This window comes from Aquarana catesbeiana, linkage group LG01 (assembly GCF_042186555.1).
Source record: "Aquarana catesbeiana isolate 2022-GZ linkage group LG01, ASM4218655v1, whole genome shotgun sequence".
NCBI lineage: Eukaryota > Metazoa > Chordata > Amphibia > Anura > Ranidae > Aquarana > Aquarana catesbeiana.
In genome coordinates this window covers 868992448-869003378 of record NC_133324.1, presented here as the reverse complement: position 1 = coordinate 869003378, position 10931 = coordinate 868992448, and the positions used below count along the sequence as shown (strand labels likewise).

The following is a 10931-nucleotide window of genomic DNA, read 5'->3' as shown; positions in this document are numbered from 1 at the left end:
ACATTTTTCTAAATTTTTGGTGTTTTTTGTTTAAATAATAAAACACCTACTGGTGATAAATACATACAAATCCTAATTATGAAGGGATATGTTCAGTGGTATGCATACAGTGGGTATAGAAAATATCCCCCCCCCCCCCCCCCCCCATTTTGTTGCTTTGCAGCCTGAAATGAAGACGGGCACAGTTTTTGTTTTATCCAGCTGTATTTACTAGTGCAACCTATATCATCCAAGTGAAAGATATAACACCAACATTAAAAAAAAAAACACATCTAGACTTTGCAATAAAGTTGTGCTCATAAGTTTACATACCCTTTATTACGTCACCTGAAACCACATTGCCAAACCTATTAAGTGAGTTTAAATAGTATACTTCTCTTTCGAATTTCAAAATTAATATTCAAAAATCGGAATTACTCAACATTTTGTTTGCACCTGCACCAGTTCAAGCTCCTCAAGCGTCATTTTCCGTCTCATGGGCATTTTCATACCTGACATACCTTGGAGTCAAATTGACCTCCTCGATTGATAGTTTTTCAAGTTAATTGAACACCGTTACTGCGGGAACTTTCCTCCGATCTGGAAAGATAGAATAAAGCACCTTGCACTTGGATGGGTAGGAATGCTATTCTTAAAATGAACATACTACCTAGACTATTGTATCTCTTTCAGACTTTACCAATAATCATTCCAGAATCTTTCTTGAAATCACTACGTAGTGCTTTTATTAGATTTATCTGGGCAAAAAAAGCATCCACGTCTGTCCTATCACTATCTGGCCATGCCAAAAACTCAGGGAGGTATGGCCTTCCCAGACCCAATCAGATACCATAAGGCAGTGCACCTCGCTAGGGTATTAGCTTGGTGCAGAGATGGGGGGAAATAAAGCCTGGGTAGCACTGGAACAATCTTGTACTGAGATCCCACTCCAATGTGTGCCATGGCTGCCTCCAAGGGTACTGAGAACTTTGAAATCTCACCCCCTCATAGGGCAAGCCTGAGGGTAATTAAACAAAGCCATCTTTTCTCAAAGACCGTTGGGGAAATCACACGGCTTTACCCAGTTTTGGGAAATCCGGCATTCCCCCTCCCCAGGTAATACAGATAGACATTTTAAACAAACTTTAAGACCAGGTAAATTTCGCCTAGGTGATTTCCTTGAAGAATCAAGGCTGAAGACCAGGGCAGAAATACAGTTGTCTAACCTGCCATTGGATCAGTGGCGGATGCAACAGCTTACACACTTTTTGAGTTCTCTCCTTTGTGGGGAGAGATCAGATCGTATAAATACACAAATGAAAAACCTATGTCTGATAGAAACACCTTCTGCTCATGGGGTATCCGAGGTATACAAATTACTAACAGATCCACCGGCAGGCTATGTTCCTAGTTTTCTTTTAAAATGGGAAAGAGACTTGGAAACCACAATCTCAAAAGAGCAACGGAACTATGTTCTGCACTTTGCCCACTACTCCTCAACAGCTAGTAAATATCAAGAGTTGTATTATAAAATCCTTACACGGTGGTATAAAGTTCCATCATTGTTGCAAAAAATCTATTCGGAAAAAGACGAATGTTTGCTGGTGCTGTGAGAAACGGAGGGCAATATGCTGCATATTTTCTGGTCTTGTTGAAAAATAGAGGTTTTCTGGTCTAGTACGAGGCATCATAAGACGATTAACTGAGTACGATTTGGGATCTGATCCAGCGGGATATCTTCTTCACCTTTCAGATCTCCCAAAGCGCAGGTATAGAAACTCAATGATCCCTCATTTTCTTAATGCAGCTAAGGCCTGCATTCCAGCTCTTTGGAAGCAGGAATCACCCCTCTCAATCTCGCTGTGGCTTAAAAAAATAGCCGACATATGCTATGGAAAAAGCCACCGCAACCTTACTAGGTAAACAGGAGAAATTCAACAACAAATGGATACAATGGTCTCTTTTTGTTAGTACTAGGGAATATGGCTGTGCACTTGTGGAGGGGGAGAAGGCAGGATAATTTTATAGGGAGGAGTTTTTTTTTTATTTTTTATTTTTATAATAGTTTAATATAGGAAGGAGGTGAAAGCACAACGCATACACATGTAATATATAAAATACAAAGAATGTGAAATTTTAAGACTTTATATCTGTTGGAAATAGAATAGATCTATGCTAAAGATATTTTTTGCGGGATGCATGTAACTGAATTTTGTTTGTTTTTTATGTTATAAAAAAAAAAAAGTTTACCCTGGCAGAATTTCTGATTTCTTGGCCATTTTTCAGAGAATATGAATGATAACACAAAAACTTTTCTTTCACTCATGGTTAGCATTTAGCTGAAGCCATTTGTTATTAATCAACTGTGTTTTCTCTTTTTAAATCATAATGACAACAGAAACTGCCCAAATGACCTTGATCAAAAGTTTACATACCCTGGTGATTTTGGCCTGATAACATGCACACAGGTTGGCACAAAGGGGTTTGAATGGCTATTAAAAGTAACTATCCTCACCTGTGATCTGTTTGCTTGTAATTAGTGTGTGTGTATAAAAGGTCAATTAGTTTCTGAACTCCTGTTAGATGCGTGCATCTTTCATCCAGTGCTGAACTGACGATTCTGAGTCATGGGGAAAGCCAAAGAATTGTCAAAGGATCTGCGGGAAAAGGTAGTTGAACTGTATAAAAAGATATCCAAGGAATTGAGAATGCCAATCAGCAGTGTTCAAACTCTAATCAAGAAGTGGAAAACGAGGGGTTCTGTTGAAACCAAACCACGGTCAGGTAGACCAACTAAAATTTCAGCCACAACTGCCAGGAAAATTGTTCGGGATGCAAAGAAAAACCCACAAATAACTTAAGGTGAAATACAGGACTCTCTGAAAACATGTGGTGTGGCTGTTTCAAGATGCACAATAAGGAAGCACTTGACGAAAGATGGGTTGCATGGTCGAGTTGCCAGAAGAAAGCCATTACTACGCAAATGCCACTAAGTATCCAGCTTACAAAATGCCAAACAGCACAGAGACAAGCCTCAAACCTTCTGGCACAGTCATTTGGAGTGATGAGACCAAAATTGAGCTTTTTTAGCCACAAATATAAACGCTACATTTGGAGAGGAGTCAACAAGGCCTATGAGGAAAGGTACACCATTCTTACTGTGAAACACAGAGGTGGGTCGCTGATGTTTTGGGGATTTGTGAGCTACAAAGGCACAGGAAATCTGGTCAAAATTGTTGGCAAGATTAATGCAGTATGTTTTCAAAAAAATACTGGAGGAACATTTGCATTCATCAGCGAGGAAGCTGTGCATGGGACGTACTTGGACATTCCAACATGACAATGATCCAAAACACAAGGCCAAGTCGACTTGTCATTGGCTACAGCAGAATATAATGAAGGTTCTGGAGTGGCCATCTCAGTCTGCTGACCTCAATATCATTGGGCCACTCTGGGGAGATCTCAAACGTGCAGTTCATGCAAGACAGCCCAAGAATTTACAGGAACTGGAGGCTTTTTTCCAAGAGGAATGGGCAGCTTTACCATCTGAGAAGATAAAGAGCCTCATTCACAAATACCACAAAAGACTTCAAGCTGTCATTGATGTTAAGAACTGGGGTATGTAAACTTTTGATCAGGGTCATTTGGGTAGTTTCTGTTGCCATTATGATTTAAAGAGTAAACACAGTTGATTGATAATAAATGGCTTCAGCAAAACACTAACCATGAGTGAAAAAAGTTTTTGTGTAATTCATATGCTCTGAAAAATGGCCAAGAAGTCATCAATTCTGCCAGGGTATGTAAACTTATGAGCACAACTGTATTTGCACACTCTTCTTTGCAGAACTGCCCAAGTTCTGTTAAATGTGATGGTGATGGTTTGTGGACTGCAGGCACTGAGGCCAAAAAATTCAAATTTAGTCTCATCTGACCAGAACACCTTTTTCCTTGTGGTCTCACCATTTTCAAGGTGCTTTTAAGGTGGCCAGATGAGTCTAAAATTGAATTATTTGGCCTCAACATCAAACGATATGTCTGCTGGAAATCCATTACATCTCACTATCCAAATAACACCATTCCTACAGTAAAGCATGGAGGTGGTAATATCCTGTTATGGGGGTGTTTCTCTGCAGCAGGGACTGGAGCACTTGTCAGGATAGAAGTAAAAATGGATGCATAAATGCATAAAAATGGATGGGGAAAAACACCGTCAAATTCTTGAGGAAAATCTGCTGCCCTCTGCCAGAAAGTTGTCAATGGGAACAAGGTTTACCCTCTAACATGACGATGACCCAAAGCACACAGCAAAAATGACCACACAGTAATTGAAGGAAAAAAAGGTGAATGTCCTTGCATTGCTTAGTCAGAACCCAGATTTAAACCTCATTGAGTATCTCTGGAATGACTTAAAGACTGCAGTCCACAAACGACCACCATTACATTTAATGGAACTTGAGCAGTTCTGCAAAGAAGAGTGGGCAAATATTGCAAAGTCAAGATGTGCAAAGTTAGTAGAGGCATATCCCAACAGACCGAAGGCTGTAATTAAAACAAAAGGTGGTTCAACAAAATACTGACATAAGGGGGGTGATCCTTTTTCCAACTCAGTGATTCTGTTTTTGAATTTTTTATTTTTTTTTTCTGACATGTTGGTGTTACATCTTTCACTGTGATGTTATAAGTTGCACTCGTAAATACAGCTGGATAAAACAAAAACTCTGACTGTCTTCATTTCAGGCTGCAAAGCAACAAAATGTGATCATTTTAAAGGGGGTGATTCTTTTCTATACCCACTGTATGAGTTCACCCTGTTGGTAAAGCTATATGACAATTTACATTGTTCCAGCTCGGCACAATGTACGTGTGCATATCTCATACCTAATGAGCTGCTGGGAAAGCTGAAAATCACTGTAGTGGTCTGTGATAGCGGTGATTTTCTGGGTTCTGCAGGGGTTCTGTGCAAGCATCTTCCCTTCTGCACACTGACTGGTTATACAAAGAATTCTCTGATTGTTGAGAGAGATTGAGGTGGAGAGGAGGGGTGGTGACATCACATTTTTCACCTTGTCAATTCAGACAACGCCTTGTATTGAAAAAAAAAACCCATGGTGTTCTATGAAAGGTGGTGCCAAGTGAGGGAATTTTTTTCTTTAGGTTTAAATGACAAGGTTCAGTAGAATACACAGCAGAAGTTTCCTTGTTAAATGCAGCAACTTGCTGGAAGGGTTAAAGTAAACATATGACCAGACCATGGAAGCACCATTCGCTGCCCGAATGTAAGTTGACCTGACTGTTGCACAGTTTAAAATTAAGGAAAGCTTTTTTTTTGGGAGGTATACAAATAAACTGTGTAAACTGCGTATAGTGCAAGGTCATTGGTTCTCCACGCATGCAGCAGAAGGTTAGTGAGCAAAGATAATCAAGTGGCTTATACCTGGTTTGCCTCGACTTTGTAATTTCATCTGTAGCTGTCCTCCAGCAATGTCAATATGATGTCCATATAGCACAAGGTGGGTTCATACCATGTTAGCACATAAAGCTTCTATGTGTACCATCCCTTTCTCAAATCATCATCTAGTACTTCAAATCGAGGCGTTTTGCAATTAAAATTCGATTCTTCAGGATTTGTGATAATATAGTTATTATTCATCATACCCAGTCTGGCAAAACAGTATCATCAGATGATCAAAGTGGAAATAGTCTCCTATATACCCCTAAGGCGAGCTAATACCATAGCGAGAATGTTGCTACCGGTCCAGTCCAGTCCAGTGGACCAAGAAAATACAGTCCTAAAATATACCAGAAAACACATAAATTATTGAAGGTGGATAAAAAGGTATTACCCAATAAGTGCTAGCCCAACAACAGCGTCTAGCACATGGGTAGGCAACCACGGCCCTCCAGCTCTGGTGAAACTACAAATCCCATCATGCTTCTGCCTCTAGGAGTCCTGCCTGTGATTGTCAGGGTCTTGCAATGTCTCATGGGACTTGTAGTTTCAAAACAGCTGGAGGGCCGAGGTTGCCTACCCCTGGCTAGCACATAAAGAATAGGTCCACCACTGCATATATATCTCCTACTCTGTCCACTTTTAGACAATTCCTAAAAACTCATCTCTTTTGTTTCACCAGCCCCTCCCTATTAGATTGTAAGCTCGCAGGAGCAGGGGTACACACTATTCATTTTTTGTTTTCGTTCCAACCCCTTGGAGAACGAAAAAAATCTGTCCGCTCCAATCGGAGCCGCTGTACTAACCATGCAAGATTAGTTCAGCGATCTGTCCTGCTGAGCTGTTGTATTTTGACAGGGGGACGCCCCCCACCAGAACACTCTGATCAGTGCTCTCTGCCATTGGCTGAAAGTGCTCATTGGGAGTCGGTTGGATCCTGGTTTTCCAGCATGCACATCCGACGGAATCCGGCCGAGGCCGACGTACGCACGGGCCGAATGTCGGTTGTTATTTTTTTTTTAACCGCCTGTTGTTTCCCCACATTCAGCCCGTGTGTACCCGGCGTAACCCTCTTGTATTGAATTATATTGTTGCTGTATTGTCTCCCTTTATGTTGTAAAGTGTTGCGCAAACTGTTGGTTCTATATAAATCCTGTATAATAATAATGATATATGCATCTCCTGCAAAATCGGTGCCAATTTTGAAGTGCTAGATGGTTATATTCATTTTAAATCTAATCTGATGTGTTTTAATGATAATATGGTTTTTAAATAAGCCATAAAATGTACTTTTATTTATATATTTGATTTCTTCTTTCTGGTACATTTAAAGTCCCACTTGGTACACTCATCCCAGTTTTCAGTTACGTGACTGGTTTACAGCAGTATCAATATACTTTATGCTGCCACTATACTGTATATACATTCAATGTATGCTACAGTGAGGGAAAAAAGTATTTGATCCACTGCTGATTTTGTATGTTTGCCTATTGACAAATGATTTGTCTATAATTTTAATGGCAGGTTTATTGTAACAGTGAGAGAAAGAATAACAACAAAAATATCCAGAAAAACGCATTTCAAAAAAGTTATAAATCGATTTGCATTTAATGAGTGAAATAAGTATTTCATCCCCTATCAATCAGCAAGATTTCTGGGTCCCAGGTGTCTTCTATACAGGTAATGAGCTGAGATTAGGACCATTCTCTTAAAGGGAGTGCTCCTAATCTCAGTTTGTTACCTGTATAAAAGACACCTGTCCATAATCAATCAATCAGATTCCAATCTCTCCAACGTGGCTAAGACCAAAGAGCTGTCCAAGGATGTCAAGGACAAGATTGCAGACCTACACAAGCCTGGAATGGGCTACACGACCATCGCCAAGCAGCTTGGTGAGAGGGTGACAACAGTTGGTGCGATTAGGGCTGCTGATAAGGCATCACAGCCAGCGCTCCTGTACTGGGCCCGGGCCCCATCAGTTCAAAAGGGGGGCCGGCTGTACTGTCCTAGGCAGCTGGGACCATAGTCACCAAGAAAAAAATTGGTAACACATTACGCCGTGAAGGACTGAAATCCTGCAGCGCCCGCAAGGTCCCCCTGCTCAAAAAAGCACATGTACAGACCCGTCTGAAGCATCCTAATGGACACCTGAATGATTCAGAGAAGAACTGGGTGTATTGTGGTCAGATGAGACCAAAATCAAACTCTTTGGCATCAGATCAATCCACTGTGTTTGGAGGAGGAGGAGGCATGCTGCCTATGACCACAAGAACACCATTCCCACTGTCAAACATGGAGGTGGAAACATTATGCTTTGGGGGTGTTTTTCTGCCAAGGAGACAGGACAACTTCGCCGCATCAAAGGGACAATGGACGGGGCCATGTACCATAAAATCTTGGGTGAGAACCTCCTTCCCTCAGCCAGGGCATTGAAAAAGGGTCGTGGATGGGTATTCCAGCATGACAATAACCCAAAACACATGGCCAAGGCAACAAATAAGTGTCTCAGGAAGAAGCACATTAAGGTCCTGAAGTGGCTTAGCCAGTCTCCAGACCTTAATCCCATAGAAAATATGTGGAGGAAGCTGAAGGTTCGAGTAACCAAACATCAGCCTCGAAACCTTAATGACTTGGAGAGGATCTGCAAAGAGGAGTGGGACAAAATCCCCCTTGAGATGTGTGCAAACCTGGTGGCCAACTGGAAGAAATATCTGACCTTTGTGCTTGCCAACAAGGGTTTTGCCACCAAGTACTACAGTAAGTCATGTTTTGCAAAGGGATCAAATACTTATTTCACTCATTAAAATGCAAATCAATTTATAACATTTTTGAAATACGTTTTTCTGGATATTTTTGTTGTTTTTCTGTCTCTCACTGTTAAATCAAACCTACCATTAAAATTATAGACTGATCATTTCATCGTCAGTTGGCAAACGTATAAAATCAGCAGGGGATCAAATACTTTTTTCCCTCACTGTATGAGCAAGTAAGTACTCTGAATTAAAGTAAAAAGTAAAGTAGAGAATGGCAAGATCACTGTGATACAGCTAGCCAGAAATAAAGTATGTAAGAGTATATAGTAGTGTGCAGAAGGTTGATTGAAAATTTTATGTTTAACCGTGTAACCATAGTAGAGACATTAGAATAAAGCATACCATGGATGGTCTATGTGGTTTTTGTTAGTGTTCTATAAATTGTGGAAAAAAAATATGTAGAGGCGACTTTAGGTTCCTACTATGTAAATTACATGATTTGGGTAATAGGGAGATAATAGAGAAAACTGAACTTTCAATTTTATTTGGTATTATTCTTTACGTTCATCCTATCTCATTGTATACATGGCACATCATATTTCAATTTGATTGCGGCACATAAAATTGGACATGTGAGCATGCGGTATAATCGGTGTCATATTCATGCCAAATAAAAATAATCAATGTTTATTGAGGCGGGTTGTGGTATTTTGACGATCGTTATTTAGATTTATTTGTGTATTTTGGATTCCAGTGATTGTGGGGAGCTGTGCTGCATGTGTCAGAGGATAATGCATTTATATTGGATGCTGTCATCCTAACAGAAAGCTGCAAGCCAAGTGTATCCATTAATAAAGCTCCTTGCAATGAATTTCATACAATGAAAAGTTAATATCCCTGCCATGAAAACTGCAAAGCAGATGGCAGAAAGAGCCATTTTGACTGTGATAAGTAACAGTAATTATCTTGGAATTTGCGCTCATTGTCATCAGTGCAGTTACATTATCCATGCTGTTAATAACACATATACTGTACATATTGCACATATTTTAGGCTTAATAAAATGAATGCTGTTGGTTTGTTCTTGCTGGTTTCAGAGTCAACCTAAAACCTAGAACCTAAAACTAAATAAATCAGTTACCCTTAACATGATGTGATAAAGAGCACACATTAGGCCAAATTTTCTGCTATTTTATTATGCACTCATATGCTGTAAGGATACTTGTGCTTAAGGAATTACAATTACATGCATAGCGCCCACACTTACTCATCAAGGTAACAAACCACCAGCACTAGTGAATGAGTTCAAATTGCCATAGCTTCCATTTGTCATTAAAATGATTGTGGCTTTTAATGGACATGCTTATTTATTCATTTATATGGTCACCCTGAACCACATTTGGCTTTGCATCTCATTAATTTGAATGCAAACAATAAATTCTGTATACACTTGAATTAAAGAAAGCAGAATGCACAAAAAAGTAGGTGTTACTGTGGATGTGGCAAGATACGACTAAGCGAGTGGCCTCTATAGGTAAAAATTACAATGACAAAAATAAACATGTACCATCATCCAGAAATTAATAACTAATGAGGTTGGAAGCCTGATCCCCAGTTAGGCGACCAAAAAAGTGGGGGCATGTTTGGACTATTACGGTACAGTAATCGTTGGTAACAATTTAAGGCATAAAACAGTAGTAGTAAAATTGAAAGTTAATTTATTGATGCAGGGGACAAATCAAAATTCATACAATAAAACTACATACAAGTACAAGTATGTCAACAATGGGATCATTAGTATACAGTACAGCACGACATCTCAGATATCATATTCCTCGACTAGTTTCGCGGACAAACCGCTTCATCAGGAGGGAATCTGGAGATAGTTGATTCTGACTAAACAGTCTGAGCCTAACAGATAAGAAGACATATAATGAGATTGACCAAAGGACAAGAACAATGCAAATAAGGTTTATGTTACAGCATCAAGATTAACAAAGGTAATATGCAATACATGGGGAAAAGGGGAACGAATCTGCTTACCCATGTCCCAACCGAGCCCAGGCGCACAACCCCACCACCAAGGGGTAATCTCCCACGGCGACCTGGGGGAGCTAAAGAATGACGGGGATGGTAAAGATGATGTATGTCATAATAAGGTAAACTAAATTGCCACACACGGGACAGGTGAAACATATAGTGACAATGATGAAGATGGTGATAAGAATATGGGGAAGGTGAAAGGTGAGGATGTGGAAAGTGAGAAAATAAAAAGCAGTGTGCAAGGAGTGAAAAGGAATGCATCTAGTGAAAGCCAAGGATGGGAACAATTGTAAAATAAATGGTGTAGTGTGGTGTAAGATAGGAAGATTGAAATAAAGGAAAGGAGATGGAAAGGAAGGGGGATGGGTGAGGGACATGGGGGAAGGGGAGAAGGAGGAAGGAAGGGAAAAAGGGGGGGGGGAAAGGTGAGGAAAAGGGGGGGGGGGATGGTGGGAACGGGATAGGAAAGGGGAATAGGAAAGAGGAGGGGAGGGAGGGGAAAAAAAAAAAGGGGGGGGGAGGAAAAAACGTGAAGGGGGGGAAGGAAAAAACGTGAAGGGGGGGAAAGGGGAGGGGAAGGGGGGAAGGGAGGGACAAGGAGGGAAGGGATGTGACTGTATGAATTGTGCGGTGAAATGGGCATAAGGATACCTGATGCTGGTAAAAACATAAAAAAGTTCCCGGGGAAGGCGTTGTGCCAGGAATTG

At 40.4% G+C, this 10931-nt stretch overlaps 1 long non-coding RNA gene across 1 annotated transcript; it reads right to left on the bottom strand.

Moving 5' to 3' along the window:
• Window positions 1-9879: 9879 nt before the first annotated feature.
• On the bottom strand, window positions 9880-10297 carry LOC141125111 (uncharacterized). The gene is made up of 2 exons (XR_012241369.1): window positions 10225-10297; window positions 9880-10092 (listed from the first exon to the last, which is right to left on the bottom strand). It is a non-coding gene; the product is annotated as an uncharacterized lncRNA (long non-coding RNA).
• Between the last annotated feature and the right edge of the window lie 634 nt (window positions 10298-10931).